The sequence below is a fragment of the Colobus angolensis genome, unplaced genomic scaffold (assembly GCF_000951035.1).
Source record: "Colobus angolensis palliatus isolate OR3802 unplaced genomic scaffold, Cang.pa_1.0 Scaffold56, whole genome shotgun sequence".
NCBI lineage: Eukaryota > Metazoa > Chordata > Mammalia > Primates > Cercopithecidae > Colobus > Colobus angolensis.
In genome coordinates, this window is record NW_012119154.1 from 10,854,690 (window position 1) to 10,874,196 (window position 19,507).

The 19,507-nt window shown below is 43.3% G+C and overlaps 1 protein-coding gene across 1 annotated transcript in view; it reads left to right on the forward strand.

Annotated features, from left to right (window-relative positions):
* LPP (LIM domain containing preferred translocation partner in lipoma) overlaps positions 1-19,507 on the forward strand; it is a 729,048-nt gene that overhangs the window by 116,589 nt on the left and 592,952 nt on the right. The gene's annotated exons all lie outside the window — the stretch shown is intronic.

The following is a 19,507-nucleotide window of genomic DNA, read 5'->3' on the forward strand; positions in this document are numbered from 1 at the left end:
CTGGCAAGTGGAAGTGCTAGTGGACCTTGAAGGCCTCTTCTAGCTCTTAAAATCATGAATGTAATATATTTCCAGATTGTCTCTTTATGTTTCCTATTGCGTGTACTTGCTCTGCCCAGTGATACTGAGCTCATCAACTTGTGCAAAGACCATGCCATTATCTTCTTTAATGGCAAACAGAACAAAAACAGAATCCTCTTTGTGGGTGCCTGCTCACCATAATATGAGGACCAAATTCTTTTGTGTAACATTCACCTCCTTTCCCAGTCTAGTTCCACCTAACAGTTCTAGTTTTTGGGAAGCGTTTGCTTCCATGTGTGACATTCATCTTCACTTTGAGCTCTCTGTGAGCCTTTTGCTACTGCAGAGGTAGGCGTGTGTTGAAAGAGAGGAAGCTGTACACGATGACACGGCAGAGTCATTGGGTCAGGAGTGGTGTTGAGAAGAATGAATCAGGATGCTGGGGTTCTGTGATAGACTCTACAAATAGTTTACAAGAAGATTTAGGGACAGTAAGCACAATGCGTCTTCTGCTTCAGTCAAAAGCATAAATTTTAATGGTTACAAATGCCTGGTGCTATTATGAGAAAAACCACAGGAAAGACCATTATATAAACAGTAATAATTTATTGACTATGACTAATCCTTTGGGGAGTGTGATATGTGACATAGGCTTATAAGGGCTTTATGTAGACTAACCCCTTTAACACCTATTAACTTGTTAGACCCTTCTAATGGTTCCACAAGGGTGGCAGGCTAAGGAATGCTACCCTCTATTTACTAATGAGCAAAGCGATGCTGAAATACAGTGAAGAAGCTGTCCAGTGTCACACGGTGAAGAGATGGCATAATAGGGACTTGTTCATTGCTTTTATGCCTATGTCATGTTTTCTGCCTTTCGAGGCTTCAGCCTACCCAGTAAAACAGGATAAAAACACACAATAACTGCCCCCACCACCCACAGCCAGAAGATGGTGGAGGATGGGATTGAATTAGTCATGAATCATGTGAACCATAGTATTTGGTGAATCAGTCTTGGTAATTGGTGGGGTGATATGTCAGTCAGTTTACTTTCACAACTGAATTATCAACTAGGGCACCAAGATGGAAAACAGAATTGAGGATTTCTATTTTCTTATTGTTCATTTGTACATGTGTACTTTCACTTATTTAAGGCAATGAAGAACTAACAATGAATACCTAATATGGTGCCAGGCTTTGTAGTAGGTGCTGGTCTGTAGAAGTGAACCATAAAACCATAAACCATAAGCCAAGGGCTATAAAGTACTTTAAAATTCATGTAGAATCCTCCCTCAATCTTACCCGCCTTTCATTTTTCAGTGTGTTCTCTGATACTTTTGCCAGGTGATAAGGCCACCTTGACTTGGCTGTTTTTTATCTTTTTTTTTTGAGATGGAGTTTCACTCTTTTCACCCAGGCTGGAGTTGAATGGCATGATCTCGGCTCATTGCAACCTCCGCCTCCCAGGTTCAAGTGATTCTCGTGCCTCAGCCTCCTGAGTAGCTGGGTTACAGGTGCACACCACCATACCCAGTTAATTTTTGTATTTTTAGTAGAGATGGGGTTTCACTATGTTGGCCAGACTGGTCTCAAACTCCCAACCTCAGGTGATCCACCTGCCTCAGCCTCCCAAAGTGCTGGGATTACAGGTGTGAGCCACCGTGCCCACCCGACTATTTTATATCTTATAGTAAAGGATGCTTGCTCCAAAGGCTGTAAACGTCAATATATGAAACCATTTGTAACTTCCTTCAATAGTAACTTTCAAATGCCACTCTTACTTGCCTTTATGAAAAGTAAACCCTTTTCTTAAATGTCTGCTTTTTTCTTAGAGTAAGTTTCTTGGGTTGGGTTTCTTTTCTCTCTTCTCTTTATCACTGAATTCATTTATTCTCAATTTTTTTCTAATGTAGTTTGGGACTTTCTAACTTAACACTGGAAATTGAAAATTGGAGAAGTTCATTCTATATTCTTTCCTTTTTATTCCATTTTTGATACTGGATTATGTCTGTATAATTGTTCAAATTGTGAGTCATGTAGGAACATGCTATGTGTTTCTGCACATGACATTTAAAACCTATTTATGCTTTCTTAACCACAAAGGGGACCATAAAAGTCCTGTCAAATAGTCCCAGGCTATAAATTCCTTGAGGTCAAGAGCTGTGTCAAATTTATTTTTGTACCTCTTTCTGCTACAGCGCCTAGCCCCTAGCCCAGTGCCAGGTGGCCTTGGCAAGTGAGAGTGGGATTGAATTGAATTTCTCATTCTGATCACCCTCTTGGTCCCTTTGTCAACTTGTCTACCCCATTGGGAGGGGGGGTGTGGACCTGTCAAGTGTGATGAATTGATAGATCATGGAGTTTTCCATCCTCCACTAGAACTTTAGCTGTGTTTAGACTTGAGAACGCTGAGTAACCAATAAAAAACGATTCCAAAGCACTCTGCAGATAGAAAGTGCTTCATGTGTAATAAATAGTAATAGTCTCTTAAGATTAGGCACAGCCACACAAAGAAGTGCCAGTCTTGCGGGTGGTTAGAGTGGATTGGTTGAGACTGACTCCTGTCACCATTTTGTAATAAGCAGTTTCACCTCCAAGTTACCATATATTTTCCATTATGGGAAAAGGGTAGTTTCTGAACTAGCCAGGAATTAATCCTTCCGATTATCGTTAGGAGTCCGACTGAAGGAACACCATGAAAACTGACAGGCAAGCTTTCTAGGTAAGGCTAGTTCAGCGCTCAAATTTAGTTCTAAATCCTGTCCTCTTTGCCAACTGTTACTTCTTTAAAGGAGTCAGCAGTCGCCTCTATTTTAGTTCTGCAGCATGTGGTGGCCTTAAGAGGTAGAAATTGGCACCTTTTCACAAAGGAGACGGTGGAATGGCCAGGGCCCCTCCTGACTTTGGGTCATCACTTTCAGATTAAAACATAACTGTACAGAGTGCATTTCCCTTGATTCCCTGACTGTTTCCACAGAGAAGCTTTTCCCCTTTAGCGTTTCATTGATAGGATGACTTCATTTCCTTTGTTCTAGAGTGTGGGTCAATCTGATTCAAATTTGGTGAATAAATGACGCCTGCTTACTAGGAGCCATAAACTATGTTATCCCACTTTATGTATTTATTTACTTATTTACAAATGAGGTCTTCCTCTATTGCCCAGCCTAGAGTGCAGTGGTGTTGTCATAGCTTGCTTCAGCCTGGAATTCCTGGGCTCAAGCAGTTCTGCCATATCAGCCCCCTGAGTAGCTGGGACGGTGGGCGTGCACCACTGTGCCTGGCTCTCCACCTTATTCATGCGAGTCAAGAGAAGCATAAACAGAGTTTTGCTATTCTTCTTGGCAACTTTAAATGACTCTTTCTTCTTAGCAATGATGATCCAGTCTAACCGGGCATCCAGTCTAACTAATTCATTTAGTCAGTATTTATTGAGCACCTACTGTATTCCAGGAACTTTTTTGTTGTTGTTGTTGAGATGGAGTCTCTGTCTCCCAGGCTGGAGTGCAATGGCACCATCTTGGCTCGCTGCAACCTCCGCTTCCCAGATTCAAGCGATTCTCCTGCCTCAGCCTCCCGAGTAGCTGGGAGTGCAAGGACGTGCCACCACACCAGGCTAATTTTTGTATTTTTATTTATTTATTTATTTTTTGAGACGGAGTCTCGCTCTGTTGCCCGGACTGGAGTGCCCTGGCCGGATCTCAGCTCACTGCAAGCTCCGCCTCCCGGGTTTACGCCATTCTCCTGCCTCAGCCTCCCGAGTAGCTGGGACTACAGGCGCCCGCCACCTCGCCCGGCTAGTTTTTGTATTTTTAGTAGAGACGGGGTTTCACTGTGTTAGCCAGGATGGTCTCGATCTCCTGACCTCGTGATCCGCCCGTCTCGGCCTCCCAAAGTGCTGGGATTACAGGCTTGAGCCACCGCGCCCGGCATTTTTGTATTTTTAGTAGATTCGGGGTTTCACCATATTGTCCAGGCTGATCTCAAACTCCTGACCTTGTGATCCTCCTGCCTCAGCCTCCCAAAGTGCTGGGATTACAGGTGTGAGCTACCGCGCCCGGCCTCCAGGAACTTTTCTAGGTGCTGCCGGTCAGTGACTAAAGCAAAGCCTGCTAAAGTTACCATTTGAAAGATTGAACAGAGGTATGACTTTAAAAAATGATTTGGCAAAAGTATGCTTTAAATAAAGAAATGCAGCAAGCAAAAAAGACAACAGCTCTTTCATTCTGTCCTTTCCTCAATTCTTTCTCTTGTCTCCCCTTTTTTTCTGTGTGTAACCTGACTCCACACCCTTTATTCTCTCACTCTGCTTATCAACACGCCCATATTTGCTTCTCAGTCTCTTCTGTGTCTCTTTGTTGCGTCTGCTGTCTGCTGTGCTTCATCATGTGGTGATGAAGTAGATGAAGGTTGTTGCTGGCCGGACCCTAACTTCATATTCCTTCCTTAGCTAGTTCCTTGACTGACCTCCAGACATGGTGTGGCAGGTAGGTGCTCTTGTTGTAAGTCACAGAACCTGGAGGAAAGAGTGGTTTGTGGCCCTGGGGCCTTTGGGGGCTGATGTAGTTTGGATATTTGTCCCCATCCAAATCTCATGTTGAGTTCTAATCCCCAGTGCTGGAGGTGGAGTCTGGTGGGATGTGTTTGGGTCACAGGGGCGGATCCCTCATGACTTGGTGATGTCTTTGTGATAGTGAGTTCTTGTGAAATCTTGTCATTTAAAAGTGTGTGGCACCCCCTACCCTCCAAGTCTGTCTCTCTGTCTTTCTCTCCTACTGTTGCCATGTCAAGTGCCTCCTCTCCCCTTTGTCTTCTGCCATGATGGGAAGCTGCCTGAGCCTCTGCAGAAGGAGATGCTGATGTGGTTCCTCTATAGCCTGTAGAACTGTGAGCCAATTCAATTCAAAATTCAACTTCTTCTTCTTCTTTCCTTTTTGTTTTTTGTTTGTTTGTTTGTTTGTTTGGAGATAGAGTCTTACTTTGATGCCCAGACTGGAGTGTAGTGGCGTGATCTTGGCTGACTGCGACCTCTGCTTCTTGGGTTCAAGTGATTCTTCTGCCTCAGGCTCCTAAGTAGCTGGGCTTATAGGCACGTACCACCATACCCAGCTAATTTTTGCATTTTTAGTAGAGATGGGGTTTTGCCACCTTGGCCAGGCTGGTCTTGAACTCCTGACCTCAAGTGATCCACCCACCTCTGCCTCACAATGTGCTGGGATTACAGGCATGAGCCACCGAGCCTGGCCAACTTATTTTCTTATAAATTACCCAGTCTTGGGTATTTCTTTATAGTAGTGCAAGCATTGTTTAATACAGGGGCTCATCCAGCAGCACCACATTGTCAGGATTCTGCTGAAGAAATGGACGTGGACCCAAAAGCCATAGCCTGGCTTCCAGGTACCCCAGAGTATTGTCAACTCACAGGAACATCTCTCAGGAAATATTCCTTGATTCCCTCTTCTCTATTAATTTTTTAAATGCTTCTATCCCAGAGGAGGTGCTCAGTAAATTTTAGCTTCTTTCCTTTTCTGGAAAGTCTCATGTCTCTTTATCTGGGTGTGACTTAAGAGAACTTACTTAATCATAATAAATAATAAATAATAAAACTTGCTTAATAATAAAATTTAATAGAACTTTCTGTTTAATTACATTGTAATTATATCCATTTCTTAACCTCTCTAGGAGACGTGGACTGTGTCCATGTGTGTTAAAATGTGTTTATGAACTGGTGGTCGGGGGTGCATTTCCCTCTGAAGAAAACTCATTCCTTGTTTTGGGATGAGGTTCTTGGAGCTGCGTTTAATACTCAGTCCTAGATTTCAGTGGCTAACATGCAGAGACATGACCTCCATCTTGACTGCGTGGTTGATCATGCTGCCTGCAGATTTCTGCTAAAGCTTGAGGTGCCTGACCATCCCTGGCTGTCGTTATTCGCCCTAAACTAGCTGTTTGGGAACGGGGCCAGTGGTGACTCTTTAGTAGAGATAAGACAGAGCTTGTGGAGGAAAAGTAGTTTCTTCTCCATTCCCATGATTTAGCCCTCTAACTTTATACTTTTCTTTTTGCCCTTTTATCTTGTGCTGGATTTTAGCCCCCAGTCTCTTGATCATGCCTGGAAAGCATGATAATTTGCATTTATTACACACGTACTATATTCCAGGCACTGGGTAAATAGCTTTCCATTGTTCATTTCATTTAATCCTCAAAGCCAGCCTATGCAGTAGATACTAGTTATCCATATTGGATGGATGAGGTATGGATGGATTAGAAAGGTTTATGTAACTTACCCAATGTGGCACAACTTGTAATGGCAGGGTCAGACTTAGAAACTAAATCTCCCTGATACTAACTTTCAATTTTATTTTTACCCTACTCACCCCTGATATTCATCCCCTGGTCTTTTCTGTTTACCTGGCTTGGAGCAGGTCCTCATCTGCCAAAGACCATGTAGGTGGTTGGAAGGAGTGCTCTGTCCTCACCTCTTCCTCCCATGGCACCTGCAGCCAGAGCCTTCCCGTGTGTGCTGTATGTTCTTCTGACCTCTCTGATTCTGAATTGACTCTCAAGGCTGAATTGACTGATATGCACCTTCTAATGGATTCATTGTTTTTCATGGATTACTTGGTTTATCACAAGCTAGGGACAGTTTGACATTTGCTTTCCTATCGGTGATCTGGGGGTGTGCACAGAGCTGCTTGTTTCAGATCTCCTCTCGGTGTTTCTCTACATTTAGCAAAGACTATATAACCATGGCTTTATTATAATACCGTACATTATAATAAGATCTGCGGGCATTCTCAAGAACTTGGGAGCAATCTAAGAAAAGAAAGTGAGGTTGGAGTTAGGCGTGTCCTTTGCATCTTCTGATAGATGATGGTGGAGGCTGTGTAATAACATGCCAATGCCTAGCCCACTTGAAAGCATCACGCTCTCCAGGGAACTGCCTCAGCCTGGGGCACTTATATTATCGATGCTTAGCATTTTTGTATTACTTTACATTTGCGAAGTGCTTTCCAGTGATTTATTAGCTGTTCTTGTTTTTAATAACCCCTGGAGGTACATTGATATTCAGCCTTCTGAGAATGTAAATGCATAGGGAACGTTCATCTCATCAGATATTTTTGGATCTGGGTTCAGGACTCTGACCTCCTGCGATGAGGCCATTTGGGGTCACTGCCTCCCATGGATTAGTAAGAGATCGAGTGGACTTAACTTCAGCTCCTAAAGTCTCCAAGGCAGAGCTGTGGAATGACTGCAGCTATTTAAGGAAATGGCATAGAAGCCATTATCCAAAGAGCTGGATTCCAGTCCTGACTCTGCTGCTGACCAGCTTCACTGACCTTGAGTAGTTGCTTTGCCTACCTATGCCTCAGACTCACCCTCTGTAAAACAAAGGTAACCTCTCAAGCCCCTTTAGGTCCCCCATTGTATTAAATATAATTCTGTGACTTTGGACTCCTTCTCTGGAACCCCTTGGGTAGCCAATGAATTATATGACAGGGAACATGGGTATAGATATAACCCATTGAGGGACTTGCATTGAGAAGGTGCTCACCTTCCCTTTTCTAGGATTCAAGGACTAACTGACAATGATATGCTTTCAGATTCATTTTGAGAAGCACACAATCCTCCTTCACTATAAAAGTAAGATAGCGAGTGGAGCTGTTAGAGGAAAGTCAGACTGGAGCCAAGACCATCAATTCTGTATCTTCTGGGTGTTGTAGAAAGTGATTAGCAGGCTTGATTATCTCACTGGTTCAACACACATTTTAGGGATGTGATGTAATGTGAGGAAACATTTAGTTGTCAGATTTTAGGGCTGTATCAAATTTATTCTTGCAGGAAAAGTCTAGTTGTCCTGGCAACCTAAAATTGATTTTCTTTTTGCTCTTGTCAGCTGAAACTGGTCCCCTTTGAGTCATTCCTCTAATTTAATATAGAGAACTATGTGTCTCCACCTGGTGACCGAATCATTTTTAATGACAGGTAACTCCAGCAAATGGCTCCTCTTTCCTACCTGAGCCAGAAGCTGTAGTTTATTACTACCTTCACCCTGTGTTGTTCTCTTTGTGGGTTATTTATTTGTGGAGTCAGGTGTAGAAGTAAAGTGGCGTTCAGTTAATTAAGATTTTAATCAGGCCTGTAGAGCAGTGACGTAATTGGCAGCCAATCACTGCCTTTCGTTTTCAGTGACCTCCTAGACATGAGTGGGATTCGAATGGGCTCCGGAAGAGGGAGTCCTTTTGTGTGGATGTCTAGCATTTTTGTAACCCAAAGAGGGTGATGTAATGGCCCAGATTAAAGGAGAAAGCGGAGAGCTGCATGGCTGCTTTCTGCCTCTGTCAGTCATCTCTGTCAAGGGGAGGGGTCATCTATGAAGGGTGGAATCGACATCATTAGGAAGAAACTGATGCCCATGACAGTTGAAGAGGGTGTGAGAGAGCAATTCGCTTTCCTTAAATGGTTGCAAATTTCGTGGACCACACATACCGCATCTCAGGATACAGAAGAGAACTTCTGATGGGGAACGGCTGCCAGTAATTTTGAGGAAACCTGGAAATCAGCAGAAATGCCAGAAAGTGAGGAGATGAGGATATAGGTATTATCAAAAAAGTCCAGTGCCCGCCCCCCACCCCACCCCCAAATGAAACAGGTATCCAGAGTCTAGAATCTGCTGATTTCATTGTGATTCCAGTTGTCGACGGGCCGATGTAGACAGGTGATTTGTGAGTCTTTGAAAGGAAGTAGTGTTCACCGAGAGCCAGAACAGGGTCTTAACCAGTTCCCTTTTTGTCTAGGTTAACCAACTGATGGATTGATATGATGACGCAGACATAGTGGGGAGAATGTGGGCTTTGGAGTTGGATTGTCTGGATTTAAATCCAGAGTCCTCTGTTATGTATAGAAATGGCCTTAGGCAAGTTGTTTACTTTTTGTGACTCAGCTTCTTCTTCATGTCAGTCCTATCCTGGGGCTAATGATAGGACTGACAAAGGAATTTTTTTTTTTTTTTTTTTTTTTGAGAGGGAATCTTGCTGTGTCACCCAGGCCGGAATGCAATGGCACGATATCTGCTCACTGCAACCTCTGCCTCCGGGGCTCAAGTGATTCTCCTGCCTCAGCCTCCCGAGTAGCTGAGATTACAGGCGACAAAGGAATTTTTGAAGACAACATGAAATAATGCATGTGAAGAGCTTAAAACAATTTGCACATATGAATTATTTAATAAATGCGGTTCTTACTACTATTTGTGGGAAGACATTTGAATTTAGTAAAGCACTTGAAAGTCTTTTACATATGTATGGATAAGACAGAGACATGTAAGCTAGATTAGGACATAGTGAATTAATATATACACAGATACATGCTTATTAGTGATGTGGGTTGAGAAAGTATATTTCTTGGTGGCAGAAGCTCCAAAGTCAGGCCGGGCATGGTGGCTCACACCTGTAATCCCAGCATTTTGGGAGGCTGAGGCAGATGGATCATTTGAGGTCAGCAGTTTGAGAACAGCCTGGCCAACATGGCGAAACCCTGTCTCCACTAAAAATGCAAAATATTAGCCGAGTGTGATGGCTTGTGCCTGTAATCCCTGCTACTTGGGAGGCTGAGGCAGGATAATTGCTTGAACCCAGGAAGCGGAGGTTTCAGTGAGCCAAGATTGCACCACTGCACTCCAGCCTGGGCAACACAGCAAGCCTCTACCTCAAAAAAAAAAAGATCCAAAGTCATATCGCAAGGATGAGGACATAGGGAAGGGGAAAATCTGTGACCATTTCTGCAAATTTCCAAACTCCTTTCCACTCCCCCATCTTTCTTTCTTCCAAGAAGTTACCATCATTAGCAATTTGCCATGTGTCTAGTTTTTGTATCACATTTATATACCTGTAAATATGTTTATTTTTTGCTTTAAAAACCTCAACAGTTATTTGTATAAAATTTAAATTCTTTGTTCTTTCGTGAAATATCATGACTACAAACATTGAAGTAGTTACTCAGAACTACAGTCACATATTTTATAGTTTTACCTGTAAAATATAGTCATTCTTATACTCATAGGCAGAGGGATAACTGGAACCTTTTCCCTTCTCCTTCTCACCTTGGCCTTTGGGAGACTTTGCTTCCTTTTTTTGTGTCTTTCTACCTTGTCCTTCTCCTCCCCTCCTCTCTCCTTGTTTTCCCTTCCCTTGTATTCTGTTTTCTTACCATTCATCCCCTTGTCTCCCTCTTTCCCTCCCTCCCTTGCAATACTTTCCTACCTTTCATACTTTATTATATTTTTAGTCTCTTGTCTTTAGCTTAACATGGGGCTTAGTGGCCAGGTGTTTACATGATATTGTGGGTCCTTGAAAAATCAGGTCTTGGCCACCTAGTCTCAGCTCTGAATTGTCAAGTTCCTGCTGATATACTTTCTTGGACCACTGCTGCTTTGTCTTTAATACTGGAGGTTGCGATAACGTTGTCCAGCTTCAGGAGGCCATGGTAGGGCAGGAGGGATGCATGTGTTGTGTAGTTCCTTGTCTGGAATGCAGTGTGACAGGAGGTTGGCTTCTGTACACATATTCATCTCCTTGGGCTACTTGAGAGGGAGTCTTTATTTTGATGGGGTGCCCCTAAGAGCAGTGAGCTCAGAACCTCTGTCCTGAGACTTGCTGTATGTTTTCTTGGCCTCCCAATGCTCCTGACATAAGTGACATCCCTGCTTAGGATCCTACACTCATGACTTAAGGCAACCTTTCTGCCTTCCTCTTGACCTCTCCCTCTCCACCCCATGTTCACATTCCTCATCCCAGGTGCAATGCCACCCTGCATGGCTACCTCTGCCGGGCAGCATCCTTCATGCTTAGCTCAAATTCCACCTTCTCAGAAACGTCTGACTTCACAGTCAGTCTCTCCCCTCCTCCATTTCCCATCACTTAGTTTGTACTTTCAGAGATACTTTCATACACCACCTTGTATTGGATGGGTGGTATCTATTTCTGAGTGCTGATCAGAGGGCAGACATCTCTGATCCTTTGGAGGCTAACTCAGTAGCTGGGATTTATGGGCACTCTGTAACTGTTAAATTGAATTACTGAGGAGGCCTGAGGGGTTGGAAGGTTAAATGCAGTTAACCCAGGGAACTAGAAGGGCCCCTGGGAACCTGGTTTAGGAGCATGACTTTTATGAGCAGCTATCAGCTTTTCACCAGGCTTCTTCTTAATCCTGTTTCTCCAGAGGCACAAGGAGAGGTGGTGTTTGCTTAAGATGCTGGTGGCATTCCTAGTGAAGTTAGGTCAGAATGTGCTGTCTCTTCTTTAGCTCTCAGCTTCTTAGAGTATCAGCCCTCCTCATACTTGAAAAGCTTAGCTTTTAAAAAGGAGGAAGTGGTTTACCTGATGACCTCTGAATTTCTGACTTTGATTATCAATCTTCTTGAAGAAGACTTTGCAGTTGCCCCTGTTACAAGGAAAGCAGACATGCCAAGTTGCTGCATTTGTGAAATTGAATGAAATTCTGGCTTCATTTTATGGCTCTGACCTTTGGGAACAGTCCAGGGTCAGACTGCTCACATGATGTGCTCGATAAATCCGCCTCCCAACTGCACTGTTGAGATCTTAACTAGAATTGCTGCTTGCGAAACACCTTTTTCTGACTTGCAGTTCGGATTCTGCGTGTACTGCTGAATACAGCTTCTAGTGGCTCATTCAGATAAGAACCCTATATATTAGGTAGAAAGAGGATGCATGATACTGAGGAAAGAGAAAAAGAGCCAGCCCAGGACACTTGGGTTCCAGTGCTAAATCTGCAAGAGACATGTTTGCCATGGGGGCCTTAGTTTTCAGATCTATAAAATGGAAACCCTAATCATTATTAGGAAGGGTTGTTATAGAAGCCAACTGAATTGATGTAGATGAAGCGTCTAGTAGAGCACCTGACACTCCAACAACAGAGTACCCCAATGAGGTTACGCAGACTTGCTTCTGAACCCGGGCCCCGATAGCTGCTTGAATTTGGATGATTTACATAACTTCAGTGAGGCTGAGTTTCGAAACCCATTTGAGTCCCAGTTTCAATGGTTTTAATTTGGGGTTACATATACCTTGCATGCTAATTTGTTAAGATTAGAGAATGTTTATAAAGGCCTAACACAGTAGTGTTTTTCAGTCCCTGACCTGGGGATGGACACTCACCAGCACCCCCAAAGAACCAGCCTCTCCAGAGTGACAGATCTGCTTATTGAAGTGGCCAGCCTCAGAGGCGTTGACTGACGTTCTCCGGTACCTTAGTTTATCTTCCGAAACCAAACCCCTGGGTAGAATAGACCCAGTTATGGAGATGCTGATTTTGTTGTTGTTGTTGCACAAGCTGGAGAGTGCAGTGGTGCAATCTCGCTCACTGCAACCTCCACCTCCCTGGTTGAAGTGATTCTCTTGCCGCAGCCTCCTGAGTAGCTGGGACTACAGACATGCACCATCACGCCCGACTAATTTTTGTATTTTTAGTAGAGATGGGGTTTCGCCATGTTGGCCAGGCTGGTCTCCAACTCCTGACCTCAGGTGATTTGTCTGCCTTGACTTCTCAAAGTGTTGGGATTACAGACGTGAGCCACTGCATCTGGCCAAGATGCTGATTTTATAAGGATGTAAACCATATTGTGCATAGAGAAGTGCAGTCAGTCAGTTTGGTGGAGGATGTTTCCAGAGCTGTCAAAGGAGGAGCTCTTTTTGGTTTATTTGTTTTTATTTATTTAGGACGGAGTCTCGCTCTGTCACCCAGGCTGGAGTGCAGTGGTACAGTCTTGGCTCACTGCAACCTCCACCTCCTGGATTCAAGCCATTCTCCTGCCTCAGCCTCCTGAGTAGCTGGGATTACAGGCATGTACCACCACGCCCAGCTAATTTTTGTATTTTTAGTGGAGATGGGGTTTCACCATGTTGGTCAGGCTAGTCTCGAACTCCTGTCCTCGTGATCTGCCCCCCTTGGCCTCCCAAAGTGTTGAGCCACTGTGCCAGGTTGAGGTTGAGAGACAAGTTAGTGTTTATTCAAGGTGGAGGTGCACAAGTCTCATCTAGGACAATGGCAAGTGGACTGGAGAAGAGGGGCTTATGGGAAGGATGGACAGAAGAAATGGGATGGGACCCAGGAGGCCCAAGGGGGAAGTGGAGGGTTCAAGTCAGAACTTCACATGCCGGGTCTGGAGACACTTTCTGAATGCCTAGGAGGTAGCTGTGGTGTTTTGCAGGATAAGAAAGACAGAGGCTTTCTGTAGCTACCATCCTGCTAGGTGAAATGAAGGGATGGTCTGGGATGTGTGTGTATGTGTGTATGTGTACGCACATACATGCGTTTGTGCATGAGTGTGTATTGGTAACAGAACCAAGGAGATCAGGGACTTACCCAAGGCCATACAGCTGGGAAACAGCTTTCATTTGATTACAGTGCTAAGTTTAGTAATGACTGCGAGAGACAAAAACGGGCAGGGGGAGCATGTAGGGAAAGGGCCTCGGCCCCATTTCCTGCCCTGTCAGGCAGGTAGTGAGTAGGAGTTTTAGGTTTCACTGTTTGATAGCATCACCTCCTCTGCTTTCCCAGAAATTATTCCTCGAAGTATGACTCGAATCGTTCCTCTGTTGGGAGATGTATCAGTTCAGAGCTGACTTTCTGCTCTGGTTGTTTACTGAAAAATGGTAGCACTGGCAATTCAGAGGGGACATAAGCAAGTGAAGAAAAAAAACAATGAACAAACAAGGCATGTGAGGTCAGGGGTCCTGGTTGTGGGTCCTGGCCCTGCTTTTAGAGACCCATGTGAATTGGGCAGGTCAATCAACTTCTTAGTGCCTCAGCTTTTTCCTCTGTCAATTAGAGGATAGTGATTCCTGCTTGATGAACTTATTGTGATGGTGCTTTGCAAGTTGCATTGTTGGTCATAGGATAATAAAGATAAAGGGGTGTACGGACTTGGATTCTGTTTCTATATATGTGAAGCATTAGAGAGAGGTGGTAAATTGTTTCTCTCCCGTGGGTTGTGTGTATCTCTGATATTATGGTAATGCCTGTATCTTCTCCTTTTGCAGGGTGGGCTGTCTTGGATAGTATGGTTACTGAATGTAGAATCTACTTAACTCCTCTTTTTTATTTCCTGAGACTGGGTCTCACTGTGCTGTTCAGGCTGGAGTGCAGTGGTGTGATCATGGCTTACTGCAGTCTTGAACTCCTGGGCTCAATCCTGAGTAGCTGGGATTACAGGTGTGTGCCACCATGCCAGCTAATTAGAAAAGTTTTTCTTTGTTGAGATGGGGCAGGGGGTCTCACTATGTTGCCCAGGCTGGCTTTGAATTCTGAAGCTCAAGTGGTCAGCCTGACTTGACCTCCTAAAGTGCTGGGATTACAGGCATGAGCCACTATTTCTGGCCTCCTTTTTAATATTCTGCCCTGTGCAAAGCACCAGCACCAACAGCCTCCTTCCCACAAGCCCCAACAGCTATGCATTAAGTATCACTTTGGTTTGAGGATTTCTTAGCTTGCTGTTTGTCCTGGGAGAATTTCTGAGTTTCTTGGTCTTTGTTTCTTTCTCCAAAAGATGGGGATAGTTCAGCTTTGCCTGCATTGTGGACACTACCTGCAGAAAGCAATGGGAAGACCCTTTGTAAGTTGTACTGAACTCTTTGTATTTTTGAAGTCCATTTTGTCTTTTCTCCCATCTGCTAGTGGCTGAGGGACCTCCTTGGTCTTGAAAAGACCCACTTATACGGAGGTGGGAACGGGCTTATAGAGGGAAGTGACTTTCCAAGGGCCTTGGAATGAATTGGATTCTGCGATCTGTGCCCGTCCTTGTCACAACGTGTCAGATTCCTTTATTTAGTGTGGGCCTGATTTGTCCGTGCCTGGGACTTTCCCAGAGGAAGACATACTTTCTGGAAACTCTCTGAGGTCTTGAGGGGTGGGAGAAGTCTCTCAGACACAAGTGCTGCTGTGGACATGGAGGCTTCCGTTCCTCTCTCCTTGTGTTGAGCAGGGATTTGCTCCTTGGATATTTTAGGTTTCAATGACTCAACGTGCTTGTGACCCGGAGGATGCTGTGGTGTGCTTGGCAGCATGCTGGAATTAGTCAGAAGGCAAAACTGCTTGTCCTGACCCCAGAACCCACTTACTCTATATGGATGAGAAAGTCCTCTCGGATCTTCCATTTCCTAATTCATGGCAACTTCAGGAGCGCAGTATTTTCTCTGTTACTGCTTTATGAGGTTTAGTGTGGAAATTAAGAGAACTTCTTATTTTTTTGTAAATAATATTGCAATATTCAGATACTGTTAATTTCTGACATTTAAAATGTGCATCTCACTTCTTTGCTCCCTCCCCAAATAAATGTATTAATACTAAAAAAGAAAGCCAGCTAACTTGATGAGGATGGCTGGTAAACGAGCTACTCTGTTTTTGCTTGCTGTCCAAGGCCTCTAAAGTTAAGCCTGGACCATTTCAAGCATATATGGAGGGTATGTATTTCAAATATACATTAGGGATATATATTTCAAAATCGAGGACACATATTAATAGTAAGAGGAGACCATGTAAGACAAAACACAAGTTTATTTTTTTATTTTTATTTACTTGTTTATTTTTTATTTTTTTGAGATGGAATTTCTCTCTCATTGCCCAGCGTGGAGTGCAGTGGCGTGATCTCGGCTCGCTGCAACCTCCCCCTCCCTGCTTCAAGCAATTCTCCTGTCTCAGCCTCCCAAGTAGCTGGGATTACAGGCACCCACCACCACGCCTGGCTAATTTTTGTATTTTTCTTAGAGATGGGGTTTCGCTATGTTGGCCAGGCTGGTCTTAAACTCCTGACCTCAAGTGATCCTCCCACCTCGGCTTCCCAAAGTGCTGGGATTACAGGCATGAGCCACCGCACCCAGCCAAAGCACAAGTTTAAAAATTGCAAGTTTCCACCAGCATCCTATCTCCCTTGGCTTATAATATTCAAGTCTTCATGGATACTGGGGCTTGTGATTCCCCGCCCCTTTTGTTAATGCAGCCCATGGAGGCTTCTCATAGAGACATAACCACTGGGCTCCAGAAGCTCTCTGTTTAAGAAACTGAGGTCTGGCAAGGACACACATCGAGGAAATGGCAAAATCAAGACGAAAAGCCAGCTCTTTGGATTCTCAATTCCCTGCTCTTTCTGACACATCACTCTTCCCTCCTGTCAGGTGAAGAGAGAAGCCAGATGGTTTGACAAATGGTTCTTGTTGCTGTCAAATCTGCCTTCTTTCTTTGCTCAGACAGACAGTTCTTACCTTCCCTTTTTCGGGGGCCTGGCGGAGGTGGGGTGAGGAGAGAGGTAGGGAGGTGGATGAAGGAAAAAAGAAAGCTTTTTATTGCTTGATTCTTTATGTAGTAGTGATGGCCAATAAGTTATTTTTTTCTCTGGCAAGAAGCAAAGTAAAGGCAAGGAGTAATCGTCACCTTGAATTTAGGGCACATAGAGGCCTAGAAATGGCGGGCTGTATTAGGAGACAACATTGATTTCATATATATTCATCTTTGAAAAAACATGTTTAAGATGCCATATCCATAAATACTAATAAGGCTGCCTGATTCCAACTTTCAGGTGAGATTAGCATTTTATTGAGTATTTTATCTGTCAGATTCAATGCTGAGTGTACCATCCTCCCAGACTTATTAGCATAATTGCTGTGCTTAAGCAACAATAAAAAAATCAGCAGTAAAATAGCATTTAGTGCAGGCAATTTGTTATCAAAAGCTTTTACTTAAGGACAGCTCCAGCCTGCATTTATTAGCAAGTTAGGGTTATAATTTATTTTTATTTTGAAAAACAAAAGTGGGAGAAAGATTTGGCTTTTTTGTTTTGGAAATAATAGAGAAATTAGAAAGCATTGCCTCTTTGGAAAATTGTCCACATCCCTTCTTCCTTTGCCGAAAGCCGGCTGTGATGGGAATAGATTCCACTTGTGAGCGACATTGGCTCAGACAAAAAGTTGCTCTCCTTGGCTTTGGAACAAACGGGTAGTAATGTCCCTTTGTGCTTGTACAGATGTTTCCAAAACACTTTCAGATCTTGTTTGTTGCTCAAACCTCACACCAGTCTCATGAGGTCTCCATTCTTAGAAATAGAAAACCAAGTTGAAATGACTTGTTCCAGATGAAGCAGTTGAGTGACAAAGCGGAGGTGTAAAAACTAGTCTTCCAGCCTCCAGTCTCGTCTCAGCATGGCTCCCCTTCACGTCGTTGTCCAGAGCTCCTGGTGGAGTCTTGGCCTTTTCCATATGTACATGTGCATACACACACATACACACAGATCTCTGCATATACACCTGTCTATACACATACGTGCACACCTGTGCACACACAGTTACGCATATGTACATACTTTTTTTTTCTAAATTTTAATTATATATTCTTGCATTTGATTTTCATTTGATGTCTTGGTTGAAATACTTCTGCCACATGAACTTCTCTTGATGCCAAATAGCCTCTTAAAATCAATCTGTCTCTCATTCTCTCTCTCTCTCTCTCTCTCTCTATCTCTATCTCTCTCTCTCCCCCTCTCTCCCCCCGCCCCTGCACACGTCTCTAGTTAGTAAGTGAATCAGGAAAGCACTTGTGATTACCATCTGTGAAGGACCCGGAACAAAATAAATGATGTTATAAGTTTTTGTAGGGAAGATAGAGATAAGATTTTAAAATGTGGAGATTGGGAAATCATTTTTCTTCCTTATTTCTTAGGGAATGTGTCACAAATAAATAACATTAAATTGATGCCTTTTAGTGGATTTTAGGCTTCAATTATGGGTAATAATTTTCAAATTGAGAATAAAGTTTTGAGTGAAAATGGACAACTGAAGCTTCTAAGCTTTGAGAGAAGTTATTTTAGCATTCGAGATTTTCTTTTCTCAGTAAATTCAAACAAAGATCATATAATCATTGAGTCACAGCACGTCTAAAATGCAAGGCTCTGTGCTGGCCACTGTGTGGTTTCCAGACTAGCTCAGACATGGCTATCAGCCTCAAGACACGTTTAAACTATTAGAGAGGATACTAACAATACATTAATAATGTTCTTGGTTTTGACTGAATATTCTAGAACAGGAACTCCAATAGGATTTTTGCTTATGTTATGTCATTGAAATTTAAATTCACTCAATTATTTATTTGACTAAATATTGAGCACTTATTATGTGCTGTTCACTGTTGTATTTTACATATGTCATCGCATGTAACTTTTATAACAATCATATGAAATATGATCTGAGATAGTAGTCAGTACTGTTATTATAGTTCCCATTAGATGAGGAAATTGAGAGTAAGTAACTTGTCCATATCATTCAGCTAGTAAGTGGTAGAACTGCTGTGGTCTCTCTGTAAACACATATTCTTTTCACAGTGCCACTTGGCAAAAAATGAATGAGCAGATATCTATGTAGACAGATAGCGCTAATGATGATTAGAGAATCTCAGAACTCATGCAGAACCTGGATGTTTACACAGAAAACTGAACTTGAAATCAGACAGGTGTTCAAATCCTGCTGTGCTTCTTAGTGTTTGTAAAATCCTCAATTTAAGGACCTCTTAGGATTTCAGTATCTTCCTTTCAATAAAGGATTATAAAATCTTTCTCTCAATATCATAATAAGAATAAATTACAAAATGTATGTGGGTGTCAGCAGAGGTACCTAGTTCATGGTGGGTGTTCACCCTATCTTGGAAGTGCCCCTAAACATGCAGGTTTGTTTGTTTGTTTGTTTGTTTTTTTTTTTGGAGACAAAGTCTCACCCTATCACCCAGGCTGGAGTGCAGTGGTGCAATCTTGGCTCACTGCAACTTTGGCATCCTGGGTTCAAGTGATTCTCCTTCCTCAGCCTCCCGAGTAGCTGGGACTATAGGCACGTGCCACCATGTCCGACTAATTGTTTTTGTATTTTTAGTAGAGACAAGGTTTCACCATGTTGGCCAAGCTGGTCTTGAACTCCTGACTTCAAGTGATCTGACTGCCTTGGCCTCCCAAAATCCCGGGATTACAGACATGAGCCACCATGCCCGGCTCAACATGCAGTTTTGTGTACTGTTTAGGGACAGATGCCGAAGGCACATTGCTTGGGTTTTGATCCATCCTACCACATAATATCATGTGCCTTGGACAGACAACTTCACTTCTAGTGCCGTACTTTATTCATCTGTAAAATGGGCTTACATCATAGGGTCCTTGTGAGGATTAACTAAGGTAGAATGCGTAGACCATGTATAACAATGCGTAGACCATATATAACAAGTATAACTGAACACAGCCTTCCCTGCTTCAGTGGTAGCACTTACTATTCCATTATACTACAGCAACCGAGAAGGACAGGTACACAGTGAAGAGCTGAGGACTGTTTATGTTACCAGCCTCTTCACTCCAAGAGCTTCAACAAGTTTAGCTTAAAACATATGAGTTGGGCCGGGCGCGGTGGCTCAAGCCTGTAATCCCAGCACTTTGGGAGGCCGAGACGGG